Raw genomic sequence first — 24,286 nt, 5'->3', positions numbered from 1 at the left:
CAGTTTGGCTATCGTGGCCATTGTTGCTATAAACATCGGGGTGCAGGTGTCCCGGCGTTTCATTGCATCTGTATCTTTGGGGTAAATCCCCAACAGTGCAATTGCTGGGTCGTAGGGCAGGTCTATTTTTAACTGTTTGAGGAACCTCCACACAGTTTTCCAGAGTAGCTGCACCAGTTCACATTCCCACCAACAGTGTAAGAGGGTTCCCTTTTCTCCGCATCCTCTCCAACATTTGTGGCTTCCTGCCTTGTCAATTTTCCCCATTCTCACTGGTGGGAGTTGGGATCTCATTGTGGTTTTGATTTGTATTTCCCTGATGGCAAGTGATGCAAAGGGAATATAAGGGAAGGGAGAAGAAATATGCGGGAAATATCAGAAAGGGAGACAGAACGTAAAGACTGCTAACTCTGGGAAACGAACTAGGGGTGGTAGAAGGGGAGAAGGGCGGGGGGTGGGAGTGAATGGGTGACGGGCACTGGGGGTTATTCTGTATATTAGTAAATTGAACACCAATAAAAAATAAATTAAAAAAAATAAACTCTATGCCCTGCAAAGGCCAAAAACAAAAACAAAACAAAAAACAAACAAACAAACAAACAAACAGAAAACTACTGATACATGCAACAACCTGTATATTTCTACCGAGAGGGAAATAAACCTCAAAAGGTAACATACTGTTTTGATCCCGTATATATGACATTCTTGTAATTATAATATAATAGATAATAAAAAGAGATTAGTGGTTGCCAGGTGTTTGAGGGTGTGAATTTGAGAAGGAAGTTGGTATGTTTATATGAAGAAAAAATGAGGGATCCTTGCGGTGAACTACATTTTTGTTTCTTGATGGGATCAGTGTCAGTATTCTGGTTGTGATATTGTACTATAGTTTTGCAATCCATTCTGTCTTTGGAAGGAACTTAATAATGGATCTATAAGAACTCTCTGTATTATTTTTGCACCTGCACGTGAATCTTAAATTATCACAAAATAAGAAGCTTAGCTAAAAAAGAAAAAAAAATACAGAGGCATGTGTCTTACAAAATTTCAGCATGATCTATAACACCCTTAATATTTAGGAAAAAAAAGATATCTTTTTGGCATTTAACATGCATAGTCCAAAATCAAGCCAGGATGACTGGATTTAATTCTTCATAAACACCTTGAGTGTTTTAGACTAATTGGGGTTTATTTATAACTGGAAAACAGGAATGAGTAATAATTTAAAACTGTATGATATGCTGAATTAGCAACTATATTCAAATATTTGAAAATTTATACAGTCATATTTTCTTTTTTCTTTAAATGAATACTGGAAGTAATGGCAGAAGTATCAGTGACACAGGTTTCATTCATCAAAGAGGAATTACTATTTATAATATTTAATACCTATTAATTGATTTTTACCTGGGGATATTATAAATACTTGATGTATATAATTCATTTAGTCCTGAAAACAACATAATGTGATCATTAATTATACTACCCACATTTTACAGATGATGAATATAGAGGGTTAATATTGGCCTGTAGCAGGGTTAACTTTTGAGTCAAAACAGTTTGACATTGAAGCTTTTGCTATTAATAATTGTGCTATAGTATTTTTGCTATATGTTAGTATGTTTTCCAACTACAGTGGAATGAACTAGAAATACATAACCAGGGCAGCCCCAGTGGCCCAGTGGTTTGGCACTGCCTTTGGCCCAGGGTGTAATCCTGGAGTCCCGGGATTGAGTCCCACATCGGGCTCCCTGCATGGAGCCTACTTCTCCCTCTGCCTGTGTCTCTGCCTCTCTCTCTCTCTCTCTCATGAATAAGTGAATAAAATCTTTATAAAAAAAGAAATACATAACCCAAGAAAGTTTATTAGCCTCTTTATTCACTAATCCTGTCATTTGACATCTATAGACATATTTCCGAATTTCCTTAATTCAGATAATGTCAGCAAGTTTTCCTTGAACAGTACTTTGTTGTTTGAAATAATGTAATTGGAAGAACATCTTATATTAAAATTTATATGAATAAGAATGTATAAAAATTAGGGATCCCTGGGTGGCGCAGCGGTTTGGCGCCTGCCTTTGGCCCAGGGCGCGATCCTGGAGACCCGGGATCGAGTCCCATGTCGGGCTCCCGGTGCATGGAGCCTGCTTCTCCCTCTGCCTGTGTCTCTGCCTCTCTCTCTCTCTCTGTGTGTGACTATCATAAATAAATAAAAATTAAAAAAAAAACTTTAAAAAAAATCTTTAAAAAATGTATAAAAATTAAACATAAAATGACGTCTTTAAATGTATATTTTTCTCTGTATATGTAAATTTATATATATGTAAGAATATAAATATATAAATGTATATATAAGAATATATAAAACTTAAACATAAAAGGATATTTCTTTAAATATATATTTTCTCTATATGTATTCTTGATATATATTATATGTAAATATGTATTCATGATTATATGTTACATATTATATATATATACACTATGTAAATGTCAATCAGGAAAAATATTTCCTCATATTCAGACTTATGCCTGATTTTGTTTAATAATGAAAGCATTGTATACTTTTCAGTTGTTTTGATAATCTATAAATCTTGTTGCCTTGGAGCATCTAATTCATTGATGCTTAGGTGAATGCATGTCCACTGTATAGAATTCATTTTTTTAATGCAATTTTGAACTATGGGACTTGAAATCCAAGCAGTTTAAAGGGAAATATATCTTCTTAATTTCATTAGCTCTTGGTTGTAATTGTTGACTTATTATAATAGAGTTTTATGAAATGGAGGTCACAATCAGACAGGGCTGTGGGGACAGGGGAGATTTTCCTTTCTGTCACATGTAAAGTCTAAAAAATAAGAAGAGAGAACAAACATTGGCCTACAATACAACCCACATCTGGAACTCCTCTCTTCATAAAAGTTTGGTTGGAGTAATATTGGAGGATTTAAGAAAAATGCCTGAGGAAGTTCCATCTTTTGTCGTGTTTAGTTCTTTGCCTCCTACACCAACCTTATTGCAGACATATTTATGGAATCTTATTTAATCTGGTTATTCAGAAGGAGAAACTTGCTTTAACTATTCTAAATTACCCTGCATTTTTATTTTATGTGAATAATATTCACTTTGGAGAGGACAGTCTTAATATGGGGTAGCACTGTTGCCAAAAGCTATAGTGAACATCTTTTTTTATGATGATATTAGAATCACAGCAGACCCAAGAAGGCCAACAGAGATTATATAAACAGAACCAAGGGGGTTTTCAGAAACAATGATAGCTGATGTTGGCTGTCATGTCAGGGTAGATGGCCATACAAATTAGAATATGATATTGTCATTGCATATGAGATACATCAACCAATGACATCATCACAAGATATAGGCAGATATCTACTCAGAGGAAAATCTGGACCAGTATTTTCTTAGCAGAGGCTACAGAAAATAAGTGTGGGATACTATTTTCACTTTACCTTCACAAGGTTAAGTCATATGAGTCTACTGTGAATCCACTCCATATCTTGAGAAGGAGTAGTAAGATAAATGTGGAAATTTTAAAAGAAATGTATTTTACCTAAGAGACTATAAGTTTCCTTACGGATCTATGTGAGTTATTGAATTAGAATAACTTTCATAGATTTTAACAAATACTAATCTCTCCTATCATGTGAGAAAATTTAAGGGTAATAAAATGGTTTAGATACATGAAAAAAGGACAGAAAAAGATATGTTGCCTGTATATCTTAATATAATATCAGCAAATTAGGATCCCCATATTAACAATGGTAAAGGGTTATAAATTGGGGGGGGGAAGGCTATACTAAAGAAAGATTATAAATTCTATAGAAAGATCAGGGAAATTTTCACATGCAAGAAAGAAAGCCACATGTATAAAATTACTGGGTGAACAGAGATGCATCCGATGCTACTGGTTGGGGAGAGCATTTATACAGAGGAATGAGCCTTTGTAATATACTATACATTACTATACGTTTCAGTTTGTATTTGAAAGAAGGAGTTTTAGAATCGTCAACATTTGAGGTGCAAATGGAGCTATGAATAACAAGATTGGGCTAGAGAAATATAAATAATTATGTCATAGATGGTGCACTTAAATGTTTCACAAAAAGAAAGGCTATGGTTTAATTTGTGTTTTGCCTTGATCATTCTCCCAATAGTATGAAAATTTGATGTAAAAAGGTAAGATACACTGAGAGGGAGGATTACTTGAGAAGTAGTAGTTGTAGTCCCAGAGATTCAAGATGAAGACCAATTTAAAGTAAGTAATCAACTGTACGGATAATTAGGTGAAAAGGTATTTGAGAGAGACTTAATGGGAGTCAGTCAGTTGTTGGCTAAGCTTATCGATAAAAGTAGAGATCTGGACTACTTCTTGAATCTGAGTTTTATGATTGGGTGGAAATTGATGCCATTGCATAGTTAGCAAAAGCAGGCATGAGGTAGATTTGAGCTAAGGAATAGGTCAGGGTCAAAGAAGAGAAAATGAACTTACTTTTCTCATGTTGAATTCTTGTTATCAGTAGCACATCTAATAGGAGGTGTCCCACAAATATTCTGTTCAGAATCTCAAAACTAGAGATCTGAATGTGCTGGTTAGTTACATAGCTGTCATCTTTACATCTTTCTCAACTTACTGAGGAAAATTAATATATTTTATTAATCTTTGAAGCCTCAAATGACTGAAATATCACATAAGTTGTAAGTTCTTATGGTTTCTTTCTCAAAAAATAAGTTACAGTGAACTCAAGTTTCTTGTACTGTTCTAGTATTCTTATATTTCCTATGGTGTGGAGGTTGCGAATGCCTAAAGTTTTAAATTGGCATAGAATGCTTAAAATTATGGTAACATATTTGATTGAAGTATTCATGATTGTCCAATTATAATGATAAAAATAAGATCATGGGGAAAAAAAATAAAAACTCTTTTTAGTCCTTAGTGGCAGATTGATATGTGACCATTCATTTGAGCAAAAGAAATTTCTACATTTCTTCATAAACTGAAACTAATGTGGTTATTTATATGATGAAATAGAAAGTAGACTTTAAAGATTTGATTCAAATTCAACTGGAATAAGACATCAAATCAATATATTGAAATTATTCTATCATCCATCTTTTCTTGAATGGATTATATTGTTTTAGAAAAAGGTTAGTTTATATTTTCATTCATTCTGATTAACTAACAATCTTGCCAAAAATGGAATGCCATGGATAATGCATCAGTATACTCAACTCAAATGTTCAATATTATTCTTAATACAAATAGCTTGTAACACCCAATAAAGTCACTTTTCTTTGACATGAACTAAAATATCTAATAAAGGGGTGACAAAAGCACTAAAATGAAAGCCATCATTATATTGAGTTAGAAAGAGATTTATTTAACTGGTTAGGATTCTCACTAGAAATAACTGCATTCAATTTGTTAATAGTACTGTGAGGTTTTTTATAGGCTGCAATTTTTTTAACTGTTCCACTGATAGTTCAACATTCACAGGACTAGCTTTAGTTCCACCATCAACTTGCTGTGTGAATTTCAAATTTACATTTGGCAAAAAACAGGAAATTACTTTACCTACAGTGCTTATTCTGAAATATAATTTAGGATATGGTGTTTATTCTTCTGTTTTTTAATAGCATCTACTGAGAAATCACTTTTATTGGGAATCCAAACAACTGGAATTTATTTCATGTTCTATAATTTTATGAGAAGCAACTGAAAATAAACAGGCTGATACCATGACTGTATTCATAAAAGGAACTTAGAGACTATGGTCAGTACAAAACCTATATTAATGATCCTACTTTCGGCAACAAAATACTGGATGTGTATGAAACAAACACATGCATATTAAAGATGCCTATTACTGATTGAACTATTAGAGGAAGATGATAACCTATTTTCTGAGAATTTTGGCTCTGGCATCTAACTGCCCAGATTTGAAACATTATGGCTCACTGTTAATTATAGCATTAAATGCAGGTTATGTTACTATAACTTTAAAAAGTTGTAAAAAAAATATATATATATATACATACACAAATATTTGATCTTGAATTCATTAGAAACCTTTATTCATTTTTGAAAAATAAACATAAAATAACTGATAATAATCATCTCCATTTTATAAGTAATCTCCATTATATAAGTAAGGAAACTGACATAACCATGGTTGAGGAGCATCCCAGATTTATCAGCTAGTATGTCTACAAACTATGTTCTCACACTGACTTAGTCACCATAGATACCTAGCATATTTGTTTTATTAAGAACACTGTTGTACCTGTATTACTGCAGAATAGGAAACAGGGCAACCTATATATCTCATAGGACTCAAAGAAATATTCTGTATCTAGAGAATATAGTCTGAATTGAAAATTATAAATATAATTTCTGTATCCAAAAGGTATTACCAAAATAAGAATTGGGCTTTTAGTTGATGATAAATTTAATGCAGGTATTTTAGGTGCTATTTACTAGAAAATACCAGATAATCCTAAATAGCTATTGTCATTATTATTCTTTGGGTATACCTAACTCTGCTGTTTAAAAAAACAAAAAAACTAAACTAAACTAAATTTGCATTTCTCACTCTTTCCTTATTGGAGTTAATGAATTACAGTTATAGATTCATTGCATTTATGTAGATCTCCCTCTGATTATTTTTCAAAACTCTGATGTATATTTTATTATTCTCATGTCTAAATGTCAACTTCAGTGGCCAGTAGACCCATGGAATACACATGCAGCCTATACTTTCTCTATGGTTGTTCAGGAAGTCTTAATACATTTGGTTTTGTTTACTCATTTGTTCTAATTATCTATAGATATCTGCATTTGTGGACTTGCTCATGTTTCATTTGTATTGGGAAATAGAAATTCTATAGGTATACATATATACACACATATATATGATGAAGTATTACTCAGCCATCAAAAAGAATGAAATCTCGCCATTTGCAATGATGTGGATGAAGCTAAAGCATATTACGCTAAGCAAAATAAGTCAGAGAAAGACAAATACCACATGATTTCACTTGCATATGGAATTTAAGAAACAAATAGTTGAACATCGTCTATCTCTTTCATTTTCACCACTTACAATATAATGATTATAGTTTCAAATCCCCCCTCCTTTTTTTAAAATTAAAAATAGGGAGCATTTTTTCATGAATGATGACAATGGCACTCTACCATAGTGATCTTCCTCCAAAATGCTCGTAGCCCTGTATTATCATAAGGAAAATACCTGAAAACTCCCAATAGAAAGACTTCCTACAAAATGCTTGAGCCAATACTTCTAAAATTGTGAAGGATTTCTAAGAATCAGTCATAGTCAAGAGGAACTTCAGCAAGATGACCACTAAAGGTAATGTGGTATGGTGGATGGGACCTTAAAACAGAAAAAGTACATCAAGTAAGAACTAAGGAATCCTGAAAAAGGTATACACTTTAGTTAACAATAATGGTTGGTTCACTATTTATGCATGTTAGCTAACAACAATATTGGTTCATTAATTGTAACAAGTAGACCATATTAATGTAAGATGCTGATAATAGAAGAATTTCAATGTAGAGTATATGGGAATTCTCTGTAGTACGTTTACAGTTTTTCTCTCAAACTTCAATTGTCCTAAAGTGAAAAGTATATTTAAAAAAAAAAGACTTTAGAATGTCTTTGGTTTTGGTTTTGCTTTATTTTCACGTTCCTGAGGCTCCCACTCTGAAACTTTAAAACAACGTTAAAAAGTCTGCTAATAAGTATATACATCAATCTCAGGTAAAGTAAAAATTGACGTTTCCATATCACACATGCTTAAAAGAATGAAATAAAATTTCCCAAAGTGCAGTGTAAGACGGTTACTTAAATGCCCTTCGTAGACTCTGAAAGAGAGATTAGCAGGAACATAGATTGCTAAACTGCCTCACTGCACTGATACTCCATGATTGACTTCCTGTGACAAATAGTAAATGAGATTTTCTTTTTTAAAGACTACAATGCCACAGTGACTAGTTTTTCTGCCCCAAGCATTGTAGGTAACCCAGAAGCCAAAATAATGTCTCTCTCTCTCTCTCTTTTGAGAAAGAAACATCACTTTTATTTTATCAACAGAAGAGATTAATTTCAGCACAGTTGATCTCCATGAATACATTTTCTTTCAGACATTGCCAAGGTCAATGGAATTTTAACTTGTCTGGTACATTTGTGCTGGATATACAGTTTAAGCCTTCCAAAAGCAAATATAACTTACAATCTATCAAGGTTACTTTTTAAAGTTCAAGTTGAATATTTCTGTTTTGAGCTCAGCCTTTGCAAGCTCTGCTGGTTTTTTCTCTTTGCCATATCCCTTGACTTTTTTTTAAATGTACCTAAAATTTCTGATTATATTGATTCAGATTTTTTAAGGGAAGTAGAGATTATTGGATCAAGATGGTGAATACCTATGTGCCCTGAGCTTCTAAGCATAAACTCACATTGATGTTTATCTTAATTAGAATAATACTATAATGAAGAAATTAGATTTGTCTATATCTGGAAGAATGGGTGATTTGGTGGACTTTGTAGATCATGTGCCTTATGTGATTGGTCTATGTATACTTTTAAATGGATCGCATCAAACAGTATAAAAAGTACAGTAATGAAATAATGTGCACAGCTGAAAAATAAAAGTCTTGAACTTATATACTTTACATCATTTAGTTTTAAGCTAAATTTAAAATTCTAGATATTTATCTTCACATATTCAATCCATTTGAAAATACCTCTAAGTTTTTGTGATTTATGATTGGTCTGGATGAAGGGCTCCATTGAAGCTGTTTCTCCAAAGTCTCCAATTCCCATATACTCAGTTAAAACAGTTATGAGCTTTGACATATAAGAGTTCTGTTGTATATCTAAAGAGTAACGGGATCCCTGGGTAGCGCAGTGGTTTAGCGCCTGCCTTTGGCCCAGGGCGCGATCCTGGAGACCCGGGATCGAATCCCACGTTGGGCTCCCGGTGCATGGAGCCTGCTTCTCCCTCTGCCTGTGTCTTTGCCTCTCTCTCTCTCTGTGACTACCATAAATAAATAAAAAAAAAAGTAAAATAAGATTCGGTCCATCTGGAGTGGTATATTAGTAAATGAATATTACTTTATTTTCAGTTAAAAAAACCTCTTCTTCGATACATAGACTTCTCTATCAATGCACAATATAAACATTTTGCAGTGTTCATTTGGAAATGATGATCTGCAATAATATAAATGTGACATTTTTAAAAATGGGAATTTCAGACACTGAAAGAAGATAATATTACAGAGGTTAATCATACAAATAATTTAGCTTTCTCCTTGTTTCTTTCAAAACATCTATTACTCCTCTCCTTTCCTTTGATGATGGAACTTTTCATTTATTTTGAGAATTGTCCCTCCTGTACACTGATGTGATCTACAAATGCAACCTTCATATAGGAAACATCATGGTAGACTTCTGAGACCGGCCAATGTGTGCCATCCCCATTTAGTTAAGAAAAGGATATTTGACCAAAACTGAAATAGTCATATTTATTTTAACAAATTGAAAGGGATACAGAAAAAGGTGAAAAATTTCCATAAACATTATTTACAGTAAATCCTAGCTCTTCTAGTGTTTATTTGTGCTACTGTGTAGAGACCTCTTTCAAGAGAATCGAATCTACATATAGGCACACATAGCCAAAAGACAGATGAAATATGACTGAAGAACAGTTTTGTTTGGTTTGGTTTTCCCTTCAGGAAATTTTTGGATCCTTTCTCAAGTCTTGTCTAAGATTATTTATTGCTTGAGCTTCTTAGTTAGATTTTGAATATGTTTGATTTGGATTCCTGTCATTTTTATTGGAAAATAACTGATTCATACCTGAAAGTATGAGGATGGCTACTTCCTTGACCTGTGGTCTTGGTCCTTGTGTGTGTGTGTGTGTGTGTGTGTGTGTGTGTGTGTAGAGTAATATTGCATGGGATAGTCTATGACAATTAACTTACGGGAAAAGGGAAAACAGTTAGGAAAAGGGGCCTACAACAGTGCTTCTGAATAAAATGACAATATAAACTATCTCACTAAAGAGAATACCACCTATGCTTTATAAAATTGTTTAGAATGATTGATTTTAGAATGAGAAGCAGAGTGTGCTCATGAGCAGAAGAGGGGCAGAGGGAGAGGGACAAACAGACTCGGTGCTCAGCACCGAGCCCAACACAGGGCTCAATCTCACAACACAGAGATCAAGCCCTGAACTAAAATCGAGTTGGACATTTAACCAACTGAGCCACCAGGCACCCCTCACCTTAAGCTTTTTAGGAAGTCATAACTACTAGAATAGTTTCTCTGAGGATATAATTTGTTAAGATCCACTTTGTGACAATGGCCACTGAAAAATCATAGTTCTTTTTTTAAAAAAATCTACCCTCAAAATTATATAGTCTCCTTTGAATTCTTTTGTATTGGAAAAATACTAATTAGTCTGTGTGGGAATACAGTGAAGAAATTAAATGTTTACATGCCAAATCAGTAAAATCTAAATGGGCAGAATTGAAGAATTCTGCCAATAATCTACATTTAGCGCCATTTTTCATCCAATAGAATTATGACCCCATTTTGATGTTGAAATTAATGTTATGTTTTTATGGCAGAGACTCTTTATTTCCTTTAACTTCTGGATGAAGTGATGTATACTTCTGGATTTCACAATTAAAGAACCAGCATTTACTAAGTTATAATTAAATTTAATTAATATGTATGAATGTTTTTCCTCTTACTAAAGGAAGAAAATATTGGAATTAGTTTTAGAGGATAATGTGCCAATTTAATACAGATATCAGACTCATAGTATTGAAATTTTGGCACATGTTGCTTTTTGGAATATTCCAGTAAATCAAATAATTTCATGTGGTATATAAGTTTAATGGCATTTGAAACTGCAGTGCCCTGGCTTGTTTTAAATCAGAATTAAAGATGTGCCAACCTGTCACAACGCCTATGCACAAAGTACACTACAGTTCTCCACACCCCTTTGAGTTCATATCAATCATTTCAAAATTACATTTTTTCCTCAGAATGAGCTGTCACTACCAATTTGAATAGTGGCTGTTGAACTGGAATTCATCCAAATTTTCAGCAAGCCATTTGGTTCATTATATCACAAACTAAATGACTTGCAAAACCATATTTTTTCATACTGTTTTCAAGCAAATACAATACTATCTCTTCAAAGATTGCTGCAATAAATTAAGATATTTTTATTCAAATATCTATTAAGACTTCTATTTTGTTCCTGCCTTTGTGCCGTTTCTGATTCACTTTCCAAAAATGAGCCAAATGCATCAAATGCATTTCTTAATATCAAATGTATTTTGATTCAGCAGGACTTTACCTCTGGTTTATCTGTGATCACCAAATTACACAGCAATCTTTGTGATGTCTCACCTCGGTTCCTGTTATAAATGTGTACAGCCTAGAGGCTATATGATAAAGATGCTGTTCAGGGTAAAATAGTATTTGTGAAACACGCATCTGAATACAGAGTTTTGTTTTGTTTTGTTTTGTCTTTTTTTCTCATTTTGCCACATTTACCATACCTGGCATTTCATAAAAATCTTATGATTTAGGATTATTTTTGTATTGTAATCGGTCACAAAGTGTGACACAGTCTGTTGCATGGGACAGAAATTGTGCAATCAGCTGCAATGTTTCTTAGCAGAAAATATCTGTTGCCCCCTTCTTTTTAGGTTTCTGTTTTCATTTTATTCGAGAAATAATATATAAGGTTTTATTTTTTCTTCAGGAGGAAAATAGTTTATCAACCACAGTGATTTCAATCTATATGATTTGAACATAAAACTTTGTTCAAATAAATTCTGTAAACCCCTATGTAAATTATATTGGTAGATTACAACCAGTGATATCAAAGAAATATGACAGAAAACATGTTTCACAATTTCTGGCAAAGATTAATACCTAATACCTTGGAGGTATTGTTGAGGTAAAATAAATAAAGTCCTGATTGGGATATTCAATTACAGGTTGAAGACCTCAATCTGACCACTACTTGCTGTGTCACGTTGAGTTCCTTGTGTTACTTATCTCTGTAGATATCACCTACTTCACTCAGAAAATGGAGCTAACAGAATGGTGAAAACTGGTCAGTGACTGTCAACTTTCCTATATTTGCCCCATCTTCTGAGTGCCAACCAAAAGAGAGCTGAATATGCTCTCCAAACTCATCACATAAGATGCCCCTCTCCTATGACGGTTGTATTTCTTGGATTTGCTTGTTTCACTTAGCATGATGCCCTGTAGTTTTTTTCTCCACGTCATTGCCAATGGTGGGATTTCATTTTTTTTTTTTTTTGATGGCTGAGGGTTGCTGGAGGGGAGGGTAGTGGGGGGATGGGGTCATTGGGTGATGGGCACTAAGGAGGGCATATAATGTGATGAACACTGGGTGTTATATACAACTAATGAGTCACTGAACTCTACCTCTGGAACTAATAATACACTGTATCTTAATTATTTTAATTTAAATAAAATAAAATTCAAAAAATAGGAAGAAAATCTTAAAGAAAATGGAGCTAAAACACTAAACTGCTTGTATCACTGGAAAGCTCTAATGGCAAAACAAAATATCAAACGCAGAAGAATCTCAGGTATGGTAATTGTCACAATTCAGGAAAAGTAGAGAAATCACCTGTTATAAGGATGCTGAAAAATCCAACTTAATTTTATCTACATTTTCTCAAGTCTGAAATTACATCTCTTAAACACACTTGCATCCTACTATCTTTTGACGGCATCAGAAACTTAAGTAACTTGCGTTTCCCTAGACAGCCAATAAATTCTTTGTTGAATGTATTCTATTCCTTCTGTTTTGCTCTGGGAAATCTGCAATCTCATGTGAACAAACTTTTCACACTCTTGAACATTTGCAATCATTGTATCAATTCCTAGTTCTTTGCTCTCCATCAGGGACAACATATAGCTCACTCCCCTGACTAACTCACAGAAGTGATGGTGTGGGTTACCACATTACTACCAACTCTTTCTTCATTTGCAAATTATTGATCTGCCAGTACCATTAAAATGGCTTCCTGAGAAGTTCATGTCTCCTATGTAGGCATTACTCTGTGTTCTCGTCATCGTTATTTACTTACCCTCAGGTAACAAATGCTTGTCCTATCCTATTTTGATTCTATGGTATATTATTTAAAAGTACATTATATACAGGTTCTTAAATTCTTTTGTCCAGCCATTTTTTGAGGTTTTATATTTTTACTTCCTACTTCACCTTTATTGAAGTACAATTGACAATTAAATTGTAAGACACTGTAAGTGTACATTACAATCATTTTTTAAAATAATATTTATTATCCATGAGACACAGAGAGAGAGAGACAGAGACACAGACAGAGGGAGAAGCAGGCTCTGCGTGGGGAGCCTGATGTAAGACTCGATCCCAGGAACGCGGGATCACAAACTGAGCCAAAGGCAGATGCTCAACCACTGAGCCACTCAGGTGTCCCACATCATAATGATTTGATATACATATTTTAAAGGCAAAGAAATTACTGCCTCCCTTCCTTTTAGGAGTTTTATGGTTTCAGGTCTCACATTTAGGTCTTTAATCCACTTTGAGTTTATTTTTGTGTATGATGTAAGAAAGTGAACCAGTTTCATTTTTTTTTTCAGGTAGCTATCCAGTTTTTCTATCACCATTTATTGAAGAGATTATCTCTTCCTCATTGTGTATTCTTGCTTCCTTAGCTATAGATTAATTGATCATATAAACATGGGTTTGTTTCTGGGCTCTCTATTCTGATCCATGGATCTATCTTTGTCTATCTTTGTGCTTGTACATTACTGTTCTGACTTACTCTAGCTTTGTGATATGTCTTGAAATCTGGGATTGTGTTACCTCCAGTTTTGTTCTTCTTTCTCAGGATTGCTTTGGCTTTTCAGAGTCCACACAAATTTGAGGATTATTTGTTCTAGTTTGGTATTTTGAAAAGGATTATATTAAATCTGGATAGGGATCCCTGGGTGGCGCAGCGGTTTGGCGCCTGCCTTTGGCCCAGGGCCGATCCTGGAGATCCGGGATCGAATCCCACGTTGGGCTCCCGGTGCGTGGAGCCTGCTTCTCCCTCTGCCTGTGTCTCTGCCTCTCTCTCTCTCTCTCTGTGTGACTATCATAAATAAATAAGGAAAAAATATTTTAAAAAAATCTGGATATTACTATAGGTGGTATGGACATGTTAGTAATTTTGTTCACCCCCGAGCATGGAAAATCTTTCTGTTTGGTTGTATCATCTTCACTTTTCATCATCATTTTTTAATAATTTTCAGAGTACAGGTCCTTTGCCTCTTTGGTTAAGTTTATTCCTAGGCTTTTTATTGTTTTGGTGTAATTGTCATTGAGTTTGTTTTCTTAATTTCTCTTTCTGCTACTTCACTATTGGTGTATAGAAATGAAACAGATTTCTGTATATTAATGTTGTATCCTCTGACTTTACTTAATTCATTTATCAGTTCTAGTAGTTTTTTGATGGAGTCATTGGTTTTATCTAATATGGTATTATGTCATTTTAAATAATGAAAATTTTACTTCTTATCAGTTTGGATGCCTTTTATTTCTTTTTTGTTTGTTTCTTTAATTGTTGTGTCTAGAGTGGGTAGAGGACCTGAACAGACATTTTTCTGAAAAACACATACAGATGGTTAAGAGACACATGAAAAGTTGCTTAACATTACTAATCATCAGGGAAATGGAATTTAAAACCATGATGATGTATCACCTCACACCTATCAGAATGCCTAAAATGGAAAAAAAAGAAATAACAAGTGTTGGCAAAGATGTGGAGAAAAAGGGAATCCTTGTGCACTGCTGGAGGGAATGTAAACTGGTTTAGCTATTACGGAGGTTCCTCAAAATTAAAAATAGAATTATCATATGATCCAGCAATTCCACTATAAGGTATTTACCCAAAGAAAATGAAAACACTAATTTGAATAGATACACTCCTGTGTTTATTGCAGCATTATTTATAGTAGCCAAGATAATGAGGCAATCCATGTCCATGGATAAATGAATGGATAAAGAAGTAGCATCCACTTCTTATGTATATATAAGCTATTATTCAGCTATAAAAAAGAATGAGATCTTCCATTTGCCAGTACCTGGATGAACCTAGAGAGTATAATGCTAAGCAAAATGTCAGAGAAAGACATATTCCATATGATTTGATGCATATGTGGAATTTAAGAAACAAAACAAGAGACAAATCAGACTCTTAAATTCAGAGCACAAACTGGTGGTTGTGGGGGGATTGGTGTGGGTGGAAGATTGTTGAAATAGACAAGATTCAGAATATATGAATCTTGATGAGCATTGAATAATGTGTTGTTGAACCATTATATGGTACATCTGAAACTGTTGTAACACATATATCTTTTTCTTTAATATATTTATCTATTTGAGAGAAGGGGGGAAAGAGAGAGAGAGAATGAGCAAGGAGAGAGAAATAAGCAGACTCCCCACTGAGCAGGCAGCTTGACCTGGGACTCTACTCAAGGACCCTGAGGTCATGACCTGAGCCAAAGTCAGACACTTAACCGTTTGAACTAGCCAGGGCACCTAAACAGGGACACATATGTTAATTACACTTAAATTGAAAGAAAAAGAAAGGAAGGAAGGAAGGAAGGAAGGAAGGAAGGAAGGAAGGAAGGGAGGAAAGAAAGAAAGAACGAAAGAAAGAAAGAAAGAAAGAAAGAAAGAAAGAAAGAAAGAAAGAATAAGAAAAAGAAAGAAAGAAAAGAAAAGAAGAGGAGAGGAGAGTTGAGGAGGGGAGAGGAGAGGAGAGGAGAAGAGAAGAGAGGAGACGAACACCTGGGTAGCTCAGTCAGTTAAGCATCTGACTTTATGTTTTGGCTCAAGTCATGATCTCAGAGTTGTGAGATCGAGCCCCATGTCAAGCTCTGTGCTGAGTGTGGAGTCTTCCTGGGATTCTGCTCCTTACCCCCTGCTCACGTTCTCTCTCTCTCTCAAAAACAAAAACAAAACACATACAAAAAACAAAAAACACAAAATCTTCCAGAAGATAGAAATGCATGGAGACTCAAAGCATACTAGTAGTTATCAGGGGCAAGGGAACAGGGGGAGAGGTAGTGATGGCTTAATGGGTCTTCTCTCATGGTGTTTTCTTTTATTTAGCATGATGAAAATATTTGGGAGCTACAGAGGTGATGGTTGCACAATACTGTTGAGTGTACCAAATGCCACTAAATTGTACAATTTAAAGAGATCAATGATTAATATTACATGAATTTTACCTCAATTAAAAAAAATTTAATATGTATTATAAAAATTTCTAAAATTTTATGTCCTAAAATTTCTTCTAACAACTTTCTTGGGATATCCAATGATATTTATTGTCTCAGCTTCTACTCCTCAGTAACCATTTTTCTCTATCTTATTTAAGATTTTTCCTTTCTTCAGCTGCCTGAATAGCAAGTAGTGTCTCATGTTTTCCACAGTTAGTTTCCACATATCATGTGCTCTCCCTTTCTTCTAAGTCTTTGTTTAATCAATTGAATGTATTCTTCCTCTTTTATATACACTTTACATGTGCTTATTTTGTTATTTCTTTTCTCTACACGTTTAATTTAGTTTATTTGAAAATGGCATCTTCCCTTAACCTTGATCCCACATAAAAATTTATCCTATTATACCCATTAACAACACTCATCCTTAATGGGAGACATAAAATAAGGCTAAGACATTACATCTGCCTATTGTATTGCAGAAACTGTAGCCTGTGGGTCAAATCTGGCCCAACCCTTAATTTTGTAAATACATTTTATTGGAACACAGCAATGCTCATTCATTTATGTTGTCTATAGTTCCTCTCACAGTATAATCACAGTATTGAGTAGTTAAGACAGAGACACTATTGCTCACAAAGCCAAAAATACTTGCTATCTGGACCTTGACTTTTATAGAAAAAAAATTTCTAGGGCAGCCTGGGTGGCTCAGTGGTTTAGTACTGCCTTCTGCCCGGGGCCTGATCATGGAGACCCGGAATGGAGTCCCGCGTCAGGCTCCCTGTGGAGCCTGCTTCTCCCTTTGCCTGTGTTTCTGCCTCTCTCTCTCTCTCTGTCTCTCATGAATAAATAAATAAAATATTAAAAAAATTCTAGACTCCTATATTAGAAAACCAATAGCTACTTTACGAGGGAAAACTAAATCTCAGTGGATTTGCATAATGAAAAATTTTTTCATTTAATATATATATATATTCTCACATAAAATCCAACCACAGGCAAGGTAGAGGTGATACAGGAGAAAATACGATTACACATCTCTCAAAGGTGTCTGTCCTCTGACATTTAACTGGCACAAGGACAAGAAAATATATAACTTCTTCCACCAAAATTCCTTGTCCAGAACTCACCAATTATATGAGTTCCAATCTAGTTGTAAGAGGGGTGCAAAATGTTCCCTTGGCTGGTAAGCTTTTATCCAGCACAAATGCAATATTATGGCAGAGAACTATATATTTTTGATGGGCAAATAACTGTCTCTGCCACACGTATTCGTAAAGTTCAGAAAGATACTACAGAGTTGATTTTACTGCTGAGTTTGAAATTGAAAAAATTGAGTAGTTGAGGGGGCCAGTTATTAAGCTGCTCTCTCTGTGAGAAGCATCTCGTCTACCCGGTTTTGTAATGCTGAGACTGCACATCACATTACTCCCTGGCAAACTGTTAGATAAAAGCAGCAGTTGTCTCTGGCACCATTTGGTTCTGGTCGCTACCTTCTTTTTTTGACCTTGTAGAACTAGTTCAGTCATGCTTCCTCAGAGGTGAAGAGTTACCAGGATGTCCTTGAAAGTGCTCTCTCCTCAAAGGTCCATATCCCTGTTCCACGGAGAGAAAGGTCTCCAAGATCACAGGGTCACAGAAGGAGGCTGTGACAATCCTGCCAGAAGTCCACCTCTTATCTCCAGGGGGGCCCTTTTCCATTTCTGGATTCCCATAGCATCAATTCCCAGAGAGTGTTTGCTGGATCTGGCTGAAAAGATACTGGTGACTTATAATGTCAGATACTACTGGAATGGATGCAGTAGATTCCAGTCAGGATTGATTTGGGGTCTTCAGGTAGGTCTCACATGTAAAAAGAAGAGCATCAGCCTTCAAAAAGACTGTAGAACACAATAGCTGAGAAAATCCACTATTCTTTTCCCAAAAAGCATTCCTGAAAGGAGAATTGCTTTCCCTGAGTCCCATTGTTAGTTACACCAAATACATTCCTTCAAATGTTTGGATCCACTTTGTACAAAAAAGCAGTTACAAGGCACTATACCAAGTGATAAACAACATCTAATTTATCAATTAATAAACATAATGTATATTTTATTCACCCATTTCTCAGGCTTCTACATATCGTTCTTGTATTTTAAAGTATCGGGTACCTGTTACTTTTTTTTTAAAGATTTTATTTATTCTTGAGAGACAGAGAGAGAGAGAGAGAGAGAGAGAGAGGCAAAGACACAGGCAGAGGGAGAAGCAGGCTCCATGCAGGGAGCCTGATGTGGGACTCGATCCCAGGACTCCAGGATCACTGCCTGGGCCGAAGGCAGACACTAAACCACTGAGCCCCAGGGATCCCAGGTACCTGTTACTTATTGAAGTCTTACTTCTTCAAAGCCACTTTCTCGCCATCTTACCTCCATTGTTCCTGCATATTTATACCTTTACTGAAATCTGTGTTCTCCCATCAGCTACAATGCCCACTGCCTCATCCCCACTGACAACTAGGTTCTGTAGTTAACCCTGGTTATCTTTTTTTGTTAAAATCTTCTCTAGTCTTCTCTTTTCAAAGAAACCAATTAATTTCATTACTTATTTTTCTATTTGTTAAGCAGAAATGTATTTTTTAAATTATTAAATGTAACTTGCATTAAGAAACATGCATAAAGCATTTGAATGCATTTAGAGAAATAATTATATAGTAAGCAACTGTGTGAACACCACTGTGGCCAGGAATTAGAACATTACTAGTACCTTAGTAGATCCCTGGATTCTTTTTCTGAATTCTAAGTCCCATTCCTCTCAGGTATCTACTCTCCTGACTCAAATTTCTTCTGTATTTGATTCTCTTCATAAATTTATCACTTAAGTTTATTCCCAAATCATAATTTAGCTTTGTCATATTTTTAACTTATATTCATGTACTCATGCTTTCCATAATTTTTTGACTAGCTTATTTCCTACAGTATTTTATTTGTAAAATATATCCATGTTTCTGCACACTGCTACAGTTTACTCATTTTTACAAGTGCATTATATTTAATTACATAAATATGCAGCAATTTACTCATCTATTACATTCCTGATGGATATTCAAGTTCTAGATTTTTATGATAATTAACAATGGTGCTAATGAACATTCTTGTACATGTGTCACAGTCTATATGGACAAAATTTTATATAGAAAAAAGAGAATCATTATTGTTTTATAGGACATGTATTATTTAAATGTTATTGAATAATAGCAAAATGTTTTCTAAAGTGATTCTTATCAATTGACATTCCAACTAGCAATAAATTAGAAATTTTATAGCTCATAAGTTTCTTGGTTTCTTTTTTTCTCTTTCTTATAATTTATTTAGTGTACAAGTACAGTTCTAATTTTACATTTTCCATATCAATAAGGACACTATTGAAAGTCCTGACTATTCATTACTGTTTTCTTTAATATATTTTAATTACATTTAAAACATTCTGTAATGATATTTCTCATATATGATTGCATATATTCTGAACATTTCATGTATTTTTATGTAATTTTATTTTTTTTAATTTTTTATTTATTTATGATAGACAGAGAGAGAGAGAGAGAGAGAGAGGCAGAGACACAGGCAGAGGGAGAAGCAGGCTCCATGCACCGGGAGCCCGACGTGGGACTCGATCCCGAGTCTCCAGGATCACACCCTGGGCCGAAGGCAGGCGCCAAACCACTGTGCCACCCAGGGATCCCTATTTTTATGTAATTTTAAATGGTAGCTTTTAAAATCTCATTTTCTGATTAGCAGACTATATAGAAACAAAATAATAAAATTTATTTTCTTTGTATATATTACATATACAACAAATATACTAAAAAGTACAATCATCATACTAAAAATTCATAATGATTATAATATAGTCATTTTTCACTATTTCCTGTATATATAATCTCAGTGTTTGCAAGTAATTACCATTTTTAATCTAATTCTTTCAAATTTTATTTTATCTCTTTTTCAGATTTGAGGAATAATTTACATAAATATAACTTAGATGACCTAGACCATAAAATTTACCCATTTTTTAGTGTCCACTTTTGTGATTTTTGACAGACACATGCAGTCATGTAATCACTGTCAAATAGAGAACATAAAAAATTTCTATCATTTAAAAATTTTCTCAGACCCTTTTGTCTGAAGACAGCCCACTGCCAGCCTTTAGCCCCCAATGACACTGCTTCCTTCCAATAATTATGTCTTTTACTCAGTAATAAATCAATGAATTCAGACATATAGAGTCATGTAGACTTCGAGCCTGTCTTTGTTCACTTAGCATTTTACAGTTTGTATTCATTAATGTGGTTGCATGTATCACAAGTTTATTCTTTTTCATAGCTCAGTAGAATATCATATGGATGTGCCAACATTTATCAGTTGAAGGATATTTAGGTTGTTAGCAGTTAAGGCACTTTGGGAGTAATTATGAAAAAAAAATGCTATACATAATCACAGCAATCTGGAAAGTATTGTCAATCTTAACAATATTAAGCCTTACATTTATTTTGGACACGTGAATCACCAGATTATATATTTTATAGTTTTATGTTCTCGGTATATTTTATAACTTCTAAATTTCTTGTAACCTATGTAAATTTTAGGCCTGTTAGGATCCCTTATTTTCCTCACAAAGATTTTACTTTCATTGAAGTCATTTTCCCTTAATTATTTCAGGAATATTATAGTGAAAATGCAAAGTACGTTTAAACAATTGGTCTTCATAAAATTATCTGATATATGCCTCCCATGCAGTGTACATCTTCTTACTAAGATTTACCTGCAACATTTACAATTTAATAATTTCATGGAATCTACATGCAGATCCAGAGTAAGGGTTTATATTTAAATGTTACCTCTCAGATAAATATTTGTACATTATTACAATACGTATTTGTTTAATTTGAGTTATATAGATTCCTTATTAAAGATATAGTTCTTCAAGAAATATATAAAGCACTTGGGAACATAATTATAAAGAGAAAGATGATAAAATCAATGAAATCGGGATCCCTGGGTAGCGGAGCGGTTTAGCACCTGCCTTTGGCCCAGGGAGCGATCCTGGAGACCCGGGATCGAATCCCACGTCGGGCTCCCTGCATGGAGCCTGCTTCTCCCTCTGCCTATGTCTCTGCCTTTCTCTCTCTCTCTCTGTGACTATCATAAATAAATAAAAATTTTAAAAAAATCAATGAAATCCATGTGTATTGCAAGAATGGCAAGAATTTTAGCACACTTTAAGGATTTTAAAATACTTTTCTCAAATTTCAGAGAACATATCAGAGTAATTAAGAAAAGAACAGTGACGATACTCCTGAAACTAATAAGCAATTATAGCAAAATTGTAGGTTGCAGGTAAATATACAAAAGTCAATTGCTTTCCTATATATCAGCAATGAATGAGTAGAATTTGAAATAAAAAAAAAAACACGGTGCTATTTACATAGAGTGCTATTTACATTAGAACTCCAAAAATAAAATTCTCAGGTATAACTCTAATAAAATATGTACAAGATCTATATGAGGAAAACTACAAAAACACTAATGAACGAAATCGAAGAATAACTAAATGAATGAAGAAGAGATATTCCATGTGCATGGATATGGGGAGACTTGTTATTGTCAATATATCAGTTCTTCTCAACTTAATATATAGATTCAGTGCAATCCTAATTTACAATCCCAGAAATTTATTTTATGCATATTGATAAAGTGATTCAAAAGTCCCTGAAAATCCAATATATTATTAAGGCAGAAGAACAGAATTGGAGGACTGATACTGATGTTAAGACATTGTAAAATGACAATAATCAAGACAGTGAGATTTTGGTGAAAGAACAGCCAAATAGATCAGTTGAACAGAATAGAGAGCCCAGAAATAGACCCATATATAGACGACTGATCATTGACAAAGTAACAAAGGCAATATAGTATAACAATAGAGTTGCTTCAACAAATGGTACAACTGGGAACACTGAATCTACATGCCAAAGAATGAATCTAGATGTAGACCTTGCAGCCTTGACAAAATTAACTCAAAATGAATCATAGACCTAAATATAAAACACAAAAATATAAAATTCCTGGAAGAACATAGAAAAAAAATCCAGATTACCTTGGGTTTGGCAATGACTTTTTAGAGTCAAAATCATGATCCATGAAAGAAATAATTGGTAAACCGTATTTCATTAAAATTAAAAGACTTATGCCCTGTGAAAGACAATGTTAAGAGAAGAAAAACCATTGACTGTGAGAAAATGTTTGTAAAAGACTGTTCTTCAAAATAGAGAACAAACTCTTAAAACCCAACAATAAAAAAACAACAGTTTGATTAAAAATTAGGCCAAAGAAGACCTCACCGAGGAAGATACGAATGCAAAATAAACAAATGAAAAGATGCTCCATATCATATGCCATCAGGAAATTATAAATGAAAACAACAATGAGTTATCACTACACATCTATTAAAATGCCCCAAATCCAGAACACTGACAACACCAGTACTGCCAGGCATGTAAAATGGTATAGACACTTTGGAAAGTATTTTGGCAGTTTCTTACAAAATCAGCATACTTGGGGATCCCTGGGTGGCGCAGCGGTTTGGCACCTGCCTTTGGCCCAGGGCGTGATCCTGGAGACCCGGGATCGAGTCCCACGTCGGGCTCCCTGTGCATGGAGCCTGCTTCTCCCTCTGCCTCTGTCTCTGCCTCTCTCTCTCTCTCTCTGTATGACTATCATAAATAAATAAAAAAAATTTAAAAAAACACACAAAAAAACAAAATCAGCATACTTTTACCATATGATCCATATTTATTAGTATTTACCCAAAGTAATAGAAAACTTCTATAACACAAAACTGGCACATGAATGTTCTTTGCAGCTTTATCATAACTACCAAAACTTGGAAGCAACCAAGATGTCCTTCTGTAGGTAAATGGATAAATATAAAATGTGGTACATTCAGACAATGGAATATTATTTAGTGCTAAAAAGAAATGAGCTACCAAGCCATGTGAAGACATCAAGGAATCTGAAAAAGCTATGTACCCTATGTTTCCAAAGATATGACTTTCTGGAAAAGACAAAACTATGTAGATGATAAAAATAACAAGCAGTTGCCAGGGGTTGAGAGAAGAAGGGATAATTGGCAGAGCAGAGGGGATTTTTAAGGATTATTTTAAAATGATGTGCACAATATCATAATGACAGATACATGTCATCATATATTTATCCACACCCATAGAATGTAAAATAATACCGAGATTGAATCCTAATGGAAACTGTGGATTTTGGAGTGGTTATGATGTGTCAGCATAGGTTCACCGATTGTAATAAATATACCACACCAGCGGGGGATGTTGATACTGTAGATAGCTATGCATGTGGAGCTGAGTGCAGAGAGTATATACGAATTCTCTGTACTTCTGTCACAATTTTAGTTTCACAGCAAAGTGAGAAAAAGTTATAGCGATTTTGCCATAACTTTTCAATTTGGCTCTGAACCTAAAATTACCCTAAAATATAAAATTTTAAAAATATTTTAAAAGATAAAAATAGTTAAGTACAATAAAGTAAAAAAAATATATAATTATATATAGTTGCAATTAGTCACAGTGTATAGCGCAATTAGCCATATAACTTCATATAATTTTATTTTTATATATGGTAATTCCTTCCTTACTTTTATTACATTTTTTTCTTTTTTAAACCACTAGTTAAATGTTTTCTTTCCAATGTTTATTTTATCATCTATCTATTTATCTGTCTACCTATCTTCATCATCATCATCTATCTATTTGAACGTGCATTATTATCCATAAACCGTTTCACAGAGGCTGAGAGCTGTACTTCACTTATCTAAGAGGAACGTGGAGTTGAGAATTTAACAGAGAAGAGTCATGTGGTGTATGACTACTTACA

The 24,286-nt window shown here is 34.1% G+C and overlaps 1 long non-coding RNA gene across 1 annotated transcript in view; it reads left to right on the top strand.

Moving 5' to 3' along the window:
• Positions 1–24,286, top strand: part of LOC140604593 (uncharacterized) — a 96,403-nt gene that overhangs the window by 58,802 nt on the left and 13,315 nt on the right. The window lies entirely within an intron of this gene.

This window comes from Canis lupus, chromosome 15, assembly GCF_048164855.1.
Source record: "Canis lupus baileyi chromosome 15, mCanLup2.hap1, whole genome shotgun sequence".
NCBI classification, from domain to species: Eukaryota; Metazoa; Chordata; class Mammalia; order Carnivora; family Canidae; genus Canis; species Canis lupus.
Note: the sequence above shows the minus strand (reverse complement) of the source record. Positions and strands in the feature narration are given on the sequence as shown.